Consider the following 9,284-nt stretch of genomic DNA (forward strand, 5'->3'; position numbering starts at 1 on the left):
CAGTGGCCTTTTGCAATGATTGATTTGGGCCATTAACTACAAACCAAAGTTGGTTTCAGTTCATCCATCTTCTACTAGCCCAGGCAAAAATGTTATTCAAAATAAACATTGTGTCTGAGTCTTTTTTTGGCAAAAGGAAGACTAGAGAACCTATTGGCCTATCACATGCTTATTTCTTCATCTGATGTGACAGGAACATTGTACTTCCAAGAAAGTTAACCAAAACCCCTAAGTTTGATATGTCAACAATTCTGGCATATCTAACAACAATGGGGCAACAAAGAGCCATCCCTACAGGATAATTAACTTTCTCCCTTTAGATAGTTCCAGTGACTACTAAGAATAGTCTGAAAAAAAAGTGAGGGCACTTAATGCTGGCACATATTTAAAAAAACTCTGAAACTGTGATACACTTGTATGTGTAAATATGTGTGTTTCATGATTACATATTTTTATTTGCAAAATCCTGAAGAGTTGACATAAGATATTACAGAAAAGATATGATCCTTTTGGCAGTTATTTCCTAAGAGAATTCAGTTGTTATTCTGGGTTTTGAATCAATGAACTTTGAATCAGTAGATTTAAGCCTAAATATAAGCTTTACTATCAGTTAGCTGTGTGGCTTTAATAAGACATTTGACCTCCCTGGACTTTGGTCTTCTCCATTAAAAGTAAAAGAAGAGTAAGATGATCCTGGGCAGATTCCTTCTAAATGTTACACTCTATCTTATAATTTTAAAACTATAGTCCCATTTCCAAGTCTTTCCATTCTGTATACTAGACTGTTAATGAATTTTTTTATAAAAAAATCTGATTTCTTCTTTTTTTCTCAATATTTTCTTGATGCATTTTTTCCTCTGACCCTCTTCATCATTGAGGCAGTTAAGTAAAATAAGCTGGCAGTGATTTCAACTGACAGCATATGCCAAAAATCCACACCTACCTTCTAAGAAGACAAGGAAATTTTGCATTTATTTATCAGTATAACTGGACCTAAAATTAGACATTGTTTGATTTCTGAATTCTGATGTCCTTTTGTGTTAAATTTTCATTTTTATTGTAAATTAAATTATCAGTAAGCACAAATATTTCAAAATACAAAGATGAATGAGAGATTATATGAGAAACAATTTCTGTTACATACCTATTTAAAAATATTTACCTATGCACATAATTACTTTTGCATATATATATATATATATATATATATATATATATATATATGTATGTATATGCACATATAGGGTATTCCAAAAGTCTTAGTGCTGTTTTCATGTGAAAGCTAAAAATGGCAACAAATCATTCAATCCTCATTTATTTTCACTTATTCAGTGTCATAAACATTATTAAGTTCTGGTGATACAAAGAAGGACCTGAGCAGACTGCATCCTAATGAGGGAGACAACAAACAATATGCTATGCTTACAGTGGAAAATAGAGGTAATCTTTGAGGAAAAAAGTTCTTTGCCAAAATATTTGTATCATCAAATTCTGATGTCTTCTTATTTTCATTTATACTACTATAATCAATGTGTACATTGTGTTCTTAGTTCTGCAAATTTTGTCTATATTCATTCATACAAATCTCAAATTATCAGATTTCACAGTTAACATAATATTTAATTGTATAACATAATAACTATAGTCACATTCCTCAATTTCTTCTGCTCACTGAAGTGAATAACTGGTAGGCACTCTGTTCCTACCTAGTTTTTCAGTTTTGGCTTTTGCTACTACAAAAAAAAAAACACCATTCTGAATATTTTAGTATGATTGGCACCTACTTTCTGACTTTGACCACTTGTAGAAAGATCATTGGGTCATAGTTTAGGGGCTTTTCTCACACAGCACAGTTCAAGCTGATCCTAACGATTCATAGCTCTACCACCAACAGGTTATCAATATTCCTGACTTCATGTAAACTGCTATTGAAAAAAAGAGATTTCTTTATTCTCTATCCCAGGGCAACCATCAGTGTAATCTGAGGATTATTTGGAATCTTAATGGGAAGAGTCTCCAAGAAAATGCACTGCCGTCATTTTCTCTTAGGTTCACTGCTCTATTTTCTGTTCTGCAGTAAGGATCATTCAGTAGAATTTACTTTCATGCTTTGGCCAAAAAAAAAAAAAAGATACAAAGAGGGATTTAGTGCAAATTGAGAAGCCACCCCATACAGTGTAGGACCATTGAATTGATTAGGACTAAGGTTATCTTTAGACCAAACATGTCCTGGGGAGTTGGGTTATATTCCTTCCCTTTTGTCTTTCAAATGAGCTTTCTTGTGGTCCACATTGTCACCTAAGGGAGTAATATAGCATTCTCTTTCTTTTACACATTAATCCTATCAGTAGGGCCTCAGCTTGTCACTGGAAGATGGAGCCAACCTTCAAGGTTAGTCCAGCAACTCTGAAGCAGAGTTCCTCTGTGAAGATTAACCCATTGTTCACCTTATGTATTCCAATAATGACAAAACCAATAAAAGAGACTTTTTTTTGTCATGTATCCCATTGATAGATCCTATAGATTACTTCTAAGGAAATTGTTTTGTTTTCTATATTCATAATTGAAAGAAATATCAAATTTCATTTAGAAATTAGTGAAAATAAAAATGGTAATTTTTTCCTCATTCATATTGGAAAAAAAATCTATCAACATCTCCTCACCCTATGGATCTCTGATTAAAGAGTCATGCAATTACATTTTCTTGTTTTCTTCAAAATTAATAATGCCGACTGAGTCTTCCAGATCCTCCTCTCCCAAAAGTGAGATGTTATAAAAAAAAATCTCCTGGTTCTCTGTAAGTATGAGAACTAAAAAAATATCAGATCCCACTTGTGATAATTTAATAAAAAATCAAACAGAAGGGACTACTGATTAACTATGGGTTCTGGAATTACCAAGTCATGAAGCATACATCAAAAGAAGTTTCTGAAATGGAGATTATGGGGTTTTGTTTTCTAAAAATGCTTCTGCTTTCAAGGCATTCTTTTAGTTTAGTCTATGGGCTCTTAACTCTGTGTCTATGAGTGTGTGTGTTTGTGTGTGTGTCTGTGTGTGTGTATGTGTATGTTTGTGTGTGTTAGGGACTTCTTCAGCAGTCTGGTGAAACCTAAGAATCTTTACTTAGAATGATGTTTTTAAATTAATAAAATAAAATACATAGTATTATCAAGGAAAACAAATTATATTTAAATATCAATCACAATTCAATAAGCATTTATTAAACATTGACCATATCTCTGTTCTCAAGGAGTTTATACTTTATTGTTTTGAGGAAACAAGGTATACCTAATGAAATATATTAAAAGGAAACTGGGCTAAAAATAGCATGCATACACAAATATTCATGTAATAAATATATAATAATATATAAAATATATACAATATATAATATATAATACATAATGTATATAATATATAATAATATGCAATATATAATATATATAATATATAAAATATATAATAAATATATAATAATAAATAAATCTACATATACACACATAAATATATGTGTATATTTACCTATTTATCTTTTTGTATTTGCAAAGTAGATTTGGGGGGAGATTGGGGGGAGTCATGCACCTACTATGAAGTGCAATTTGTTAACAATAGAACAGGAATTCCAAAGGATATAATGGAAAAAAGAAGAGAACATGATAAAAGTATGAGAGTAAAGAGCCCAAGACTTGGAGGAGGATGTAGACCTGGAATCATCTTTATTCTGCCTGGGTAAAAGCATCTGGTAAAGGAAGTTTCTCTTCAATTCTCCATCTTTCCCTTTTTGCTTTTCTCTTTATTCAATGAATTCCTTGTCTCCACTCTCCCAAAACTGTCAAAATGAGTCCTGGTTTCCCAAGAGCTTCCTGAAGGCAATGGTTCCTGATAGGCAATGGTTCGTCTTCAATTCAGTTCAAATCAACTCAATTTGTCAATGATGTACCTGGGTAAGACAGTCCACTGGAAATACAAAGACAAAATAATCTCTATCCTCAAAGAGGACACACACACACACACACACACACACACACACACACACACACAACACACACACAGACACAAACACACAAACACAGAAATATAGAAAAGTAAATCTGTGATAATTTGAGGAGAGAAGATAAGAGAACAGGTATCAAGAAGCTAAGGATTCTAAGGAGAAGAAACTTGGAGAAAGAAAGCAGGAGATGGCTGGAGGAGAATAACATGAAATTAGTCTAGAAGTGCAGATGGTTACCAGATTGATGCTTTGCAATGAATATTTTACATGATAGTGAAAAGGAGAATATAACTGTCAGTAATCATTAATAACAAATATCTTTCTCTATCATCTGTTTATCTTATAGAATGAACATTGTACATCCTTCACCCAGCTTTCAAACTGCTCCTCCTAAAGTTTATCACTCTCCATTTCTCTTCTCCCCTGCCTCCCTCCTCCCCCCAGTGGCTCTCTATTGGTTAAAGGATCTAATATAAAATCCTCTGTTTGGCTTTTAAAGCCCTTTATAATCTAGTTCCTTCTGCCTTTCTATACTTTTTTTTAACTTAAGATTCTCCACTTTGCTATTCAGTGACAATTCCTTCTTACTGCTCCTTGAACATGACAATGCCTCTCCTGAATCCTTGTATTTTTATTGGCTATTACTAGAAATCTGTCCTTCCTCATCTTCCCCTCTTGGTTTCCCTGACTTCCTTCAGGTCCCAGCTAAAATCCCACCATCTATAAGAAGCCTTTCCTGATCCTCTTCGATACTAGTGCCTTCATTTTGATGTGTTCTCCAATTTATACCATACTTTTATCTAGTCACACAGTACATACACATGCACATGAACATGCACATGTGTGTATATATAGTTTTAAATGCTGTTTACTTGACTTTGAATTAGAATATAAGTTATTTAAGGTCAGGGGCTATTATACTTAATTGTTCTAAGTATTTAAGAAAGTCTCTCTCTCTCCCCTCCCTTCTCTTCTTCTCTTCCCATTCTGAAACAATGAAACTATGATGAAGGAATTAATAAATTCTATGAATATCATTTCATTTTTCATACCAGCTAATCTCCTCCTTCCTCAGTCAAAGGCATCCCTGAGATTCCCCAAAAGCTATTCATGGGTAGGAGCTTGGGCCCCACCAAAATGAAAATTGCTACACAATCATTTTTATGTACCATACCTATTTTAATGTCTAAATTTAATCATTCTATTTCCTTTCCCACAAAATTTTCTATTCAAATAATTAAGTTATGTGTTCTTCACCCCACCTCCTCTGCCACCTTCTGTCTTCCCTTCATTAAACTATATATCTCCAATTCCTTCTATAATCTCCATATGCAAATTCATTTAATAAAAGCTAACTGACTGAATAGTTTCATTCAGTTTTAGGTATATCCCTAAACCCTATCAGCAATCCCTTAATTGTTTGCCCTGGTTCCACAGAGCTTCATAGAAGAGGATATTGATGAGTCATTAGAAATCCCTCACAGCTACTGCAATTGTCTGCTTTTGTGGGAAAAATATGCATATTCAACATTCAAATAGAAAATGTCAAATTTTGCACATTTTTGAGTTTGAACTGATAATTTCATTTTCTTAACTCCAGATGAGGAAATTTTAGGCAATATCTTTTACCAAAGAATCATAACTGAATTTATAAACTGCTATACAACTCTAAATTTGAGAGTTTGGAGGTGGGGGGTACCCAGACCTGTAATTGTATCAGTGTAGAGGACTCTGATGTGGAAACTACCTAAACTAATGCAAATCAGTAACTTGTCTGCTACTTAGAATCCTAGAGAATTTTCCATGGTGCTTAAAGTTAAGTGGCCTGTGATTTCATTTGCAAGGGAACGCCCCATGAAAAAATGTACTTTCTTCATGCAGATCAACAACTGTTCTGCAACTTATAGTCCAAGGGAATTGCCTGGGTACTGAGAGACCATGTGACTTGCTCAGGGCTATGCATCAAGTATGTATCAGAGACTGGACTTGAATCTATGTCTTCCTGCATTCAAAGCCAGAAATGTATCCCCTTTACTAGGTGTCTGTTCAAAGTAAATAAATTAACATGATCATTTGTCTCACACACAAAAAGAAGAATTTGCTAAATATTTTCTTTGAATTATAAATGTGTTTAGATACTATAGATAATTATTTGATTTATTTACTACATATATTTATGTATACTTATGTTAGTTTCTACATATGTATAGAACTTGAAATCTAGTTTGTAATTATGGAAATGCTAGTTATTATTATGCTTATGATAAATTTTTCTAGTGTGAAGTGGGAGCTAGCTATAAAGGAGAACCACCCCAGAGCATCCAAGCATCTCTGGAATCATCTTCATTTATTCAGAGTATCATTTCTCAAAAAATACATGCCGACTGGAAGGCAGGAGAGATGGTGACAAATCCTCAGGACAAAGAAACACTGAGAAACATTGGAGGACTTTTCTGGTGGTGACCTGGAACTTCAAAGCATAAAGAAAGCTTCAGTGAACAGAGGATATGCCATACTATGCTTTAAATTAATTTGGGAATGAAATGTACATAAAATTGATTTAAATGGTGATGCTATATTAAATAAGACTATGCCCGTGCCTTTTTGATCATGAAATTCCCAGGAGGCTTATTCATTTTGGAAAATATTGGATAAAAAAACTCACTGGAAATACAGAATCTTAATACCTTTTTATGAGGAGCCAAATCATTTAGTGGATAGGGTACTGGACCCAGAATCATGAAAACCTGAGGTCTAATGTGGCACCAGATAGTAACTGTATGATGCTTAATATGTCATTTAACCTATCTCTGCCTCAGTTTGTCCATCTGTAATTTGTACCTACTTCCTAGAGCTGTGAAGAAAAAATTAGATAATATTTGTAAAGTGTTTTATAAATCTTAATAAATTACATAAAAACTAGCTATTATGATTATTATTTTTCCAAACCCATTTGACTTTCTGTAAAACCCAGAGATAATCAAAGTTGCCACTGGTGGAATGGGATAGGAGAATTATCACACAAATGTATACAAATATGCAATATACATAAAAAGAAAAATCTCTGCTTACTTTCAGTTTGCTTCTGAAGATTTAAAATTCTTCTACCTCTATGTTTTGCTATTAGTCTATATCTTAAAAGGAAACTGGGCTATAGACTCCCCCCAATCTCCCCCCAAATCTACTTTGAAAATACGAAGAGATAAATAGGTAAATATACACATATATTTATGTGTGTATATGTAGATTTATTTATATATGTACATGAATATTTGTGTATGCATGCTATTTTTAGCCCAGTTTCCTTTTAAGAGATATAGAATCATCTCTGTCTTGGTGACATGAACTTCCATTTCATCATGGAATCCTTAAACTGATAGGGTGGAGGTTGGTTTGATAAAAGCAGAGAGAGCAAGAAATATGAAGGGGTTCTTGACCTTTCTTATGCAGACTGGTGAAGCCCATAGACTCTTCCTACAGAGGGCAGTTAGGTGGTGCAGTGGACAGTGTCAGGTTTGAAATCAGGAAGACATCTTCCTGAGTTCAAATCTGCCCTCAGACACTTATTAGATGAGTGACCTGAATAAGTCACTTAGCCCCATTTGCCACAGTTTTCTCATCTGTAAAATGAACTGGAGAAGGAAATGACAAACCACTCCAGTATCTCTGTCAAGAAAACTCCAAATGGGTAAACAAAGATTGAATTCATCTGAACAGACTGAACAACAACATGGACTTCTCAGGATAATAATTGAGAAAAATGATAAATTTCAGTTAGTTAATGAAATTTTTTTTTACTTATGCAAGTTTGCAGACATGCTGAAACCCTTTTTCTAAACTATCTGCTAAGCTAATGACCTTTACTTGTTCATTATGGGGTTCAGAACACTTGCTAAGCCTTTTCTAACTTGGAGCCAATTAGAAAAAAAAAAGCACATTTATTTTCATGCCCTCTTCCTCCTTTATCTTTCTAATATTTGCACTGTCATGTCTTTGTAATCCTTATGTGTCTGTTAACATGTTGTACATCTATTGCCCTACACTAGATGGACTCAGGACTCTTATCTAACTCCGCTTTTATGTTATTCTCTGGGGGAAAGAATCATAGCAGAAAGACCATTAGACTGAGGAAACTGGCTTGAGTGAGATTGGCCTTTTTCTAGTCTAACCAATATCAGAGATGACATACAAACTGCTTAATAATTAGAACCATTCCAAAGTCGAATGGATTGCCATCAGAGGAAATGGGCTTCCTCTTCACTTATTGGCAGAACTCTGATCTTTGAGGACCCTTTTAATTCTAAGACAATTAGATCTGATCTGGGATGAACATTGTTCAGCAGCTTGAAAAATAATCATTGGGTACAGTCTTTTAAAAAAGAGTTTTCCAAAAAAAAAATTTAGTTTTAAAAAAAATCATTGTGAGGATTTAATTAAGGAAAAGTTAGCCATCCCTAATAACAAAATGGCAAGACTTTAAATTGTGCTTGACTTAGATAACATTTCTCACAATTGTACTATTGGCTCTCTTGGGACTCTTGTGAGAAAGAGATTGGCCTCTAGTTGGGAAATATTGCTAGAATTCATAAAGCAAATGAAGTTTGCAAAGTGCTTTACATGCATTATCTCATATAATGGTCCTCAAGACCTGAGAAGAGGTTATTATTATCTCCATTTTATAGATGAAGAGACTGGGACTGAAAATCTAAGCTGACTTGTCCAGAACCACACAACTAGTCCTCAGCTTCCTCTGCCATGCTAGACTGCAGACACCCAGAGAGTAGTTTTCATCAAATCTATGATCTCCTTCCTGTTCCACTGCTCCTCACAGAGTAAGCAAATGATAATTGTTACATTACATTGCTGATTTAAATACCATGCATTTTCACTAATTGAAACTAAATGGAAGAAAGGCTGATTTAAATTATTACTAATTTATAGTATAGACAAAACCTGCAGTTTAATTGTTTTCAAATACAGTAATTTAAGCTATGTACTTATAAACTTCTTCCAATTTATGTATTACAACAATATATCAAAGAAAAACAATATGATCCTATTTTTTAAAATGTACTCTTTTCAAAAAAACATCTCTCATTCCCATTGCCTCTCAAATGAATAAGAAAAGAAAAAATAAATCTCACACAGCAAATATTCCTAGTACAACAAAACAAATCCCCACAATGGGAATATATGCCCATTTTGCATTTTAAGTCCATCAGTTCTCTGGCAGGGAGTGGGAGATGTGTTTCATCTTCAGTCCTCTGGACATATGGTTAGTCATTGCATT

The sequence above is a fragment of the Macrotis lagotis genome, chromosome 3, assembly GCF_037893015.1.
Source record: "Macrotis lagotis isolate mMagLag1 chromosome 3, bilby.v1.9.chrom.fasta, whole genome shotgun sequence".
In the NCBI taxonomy this organism is placed as follows: domain Eukaryota; kingdom Metazoa; phylum Chordata; class Mammalia; order Peramelemorphia; family Peramelidae; genus Macrotis; species Macrotis lagotis.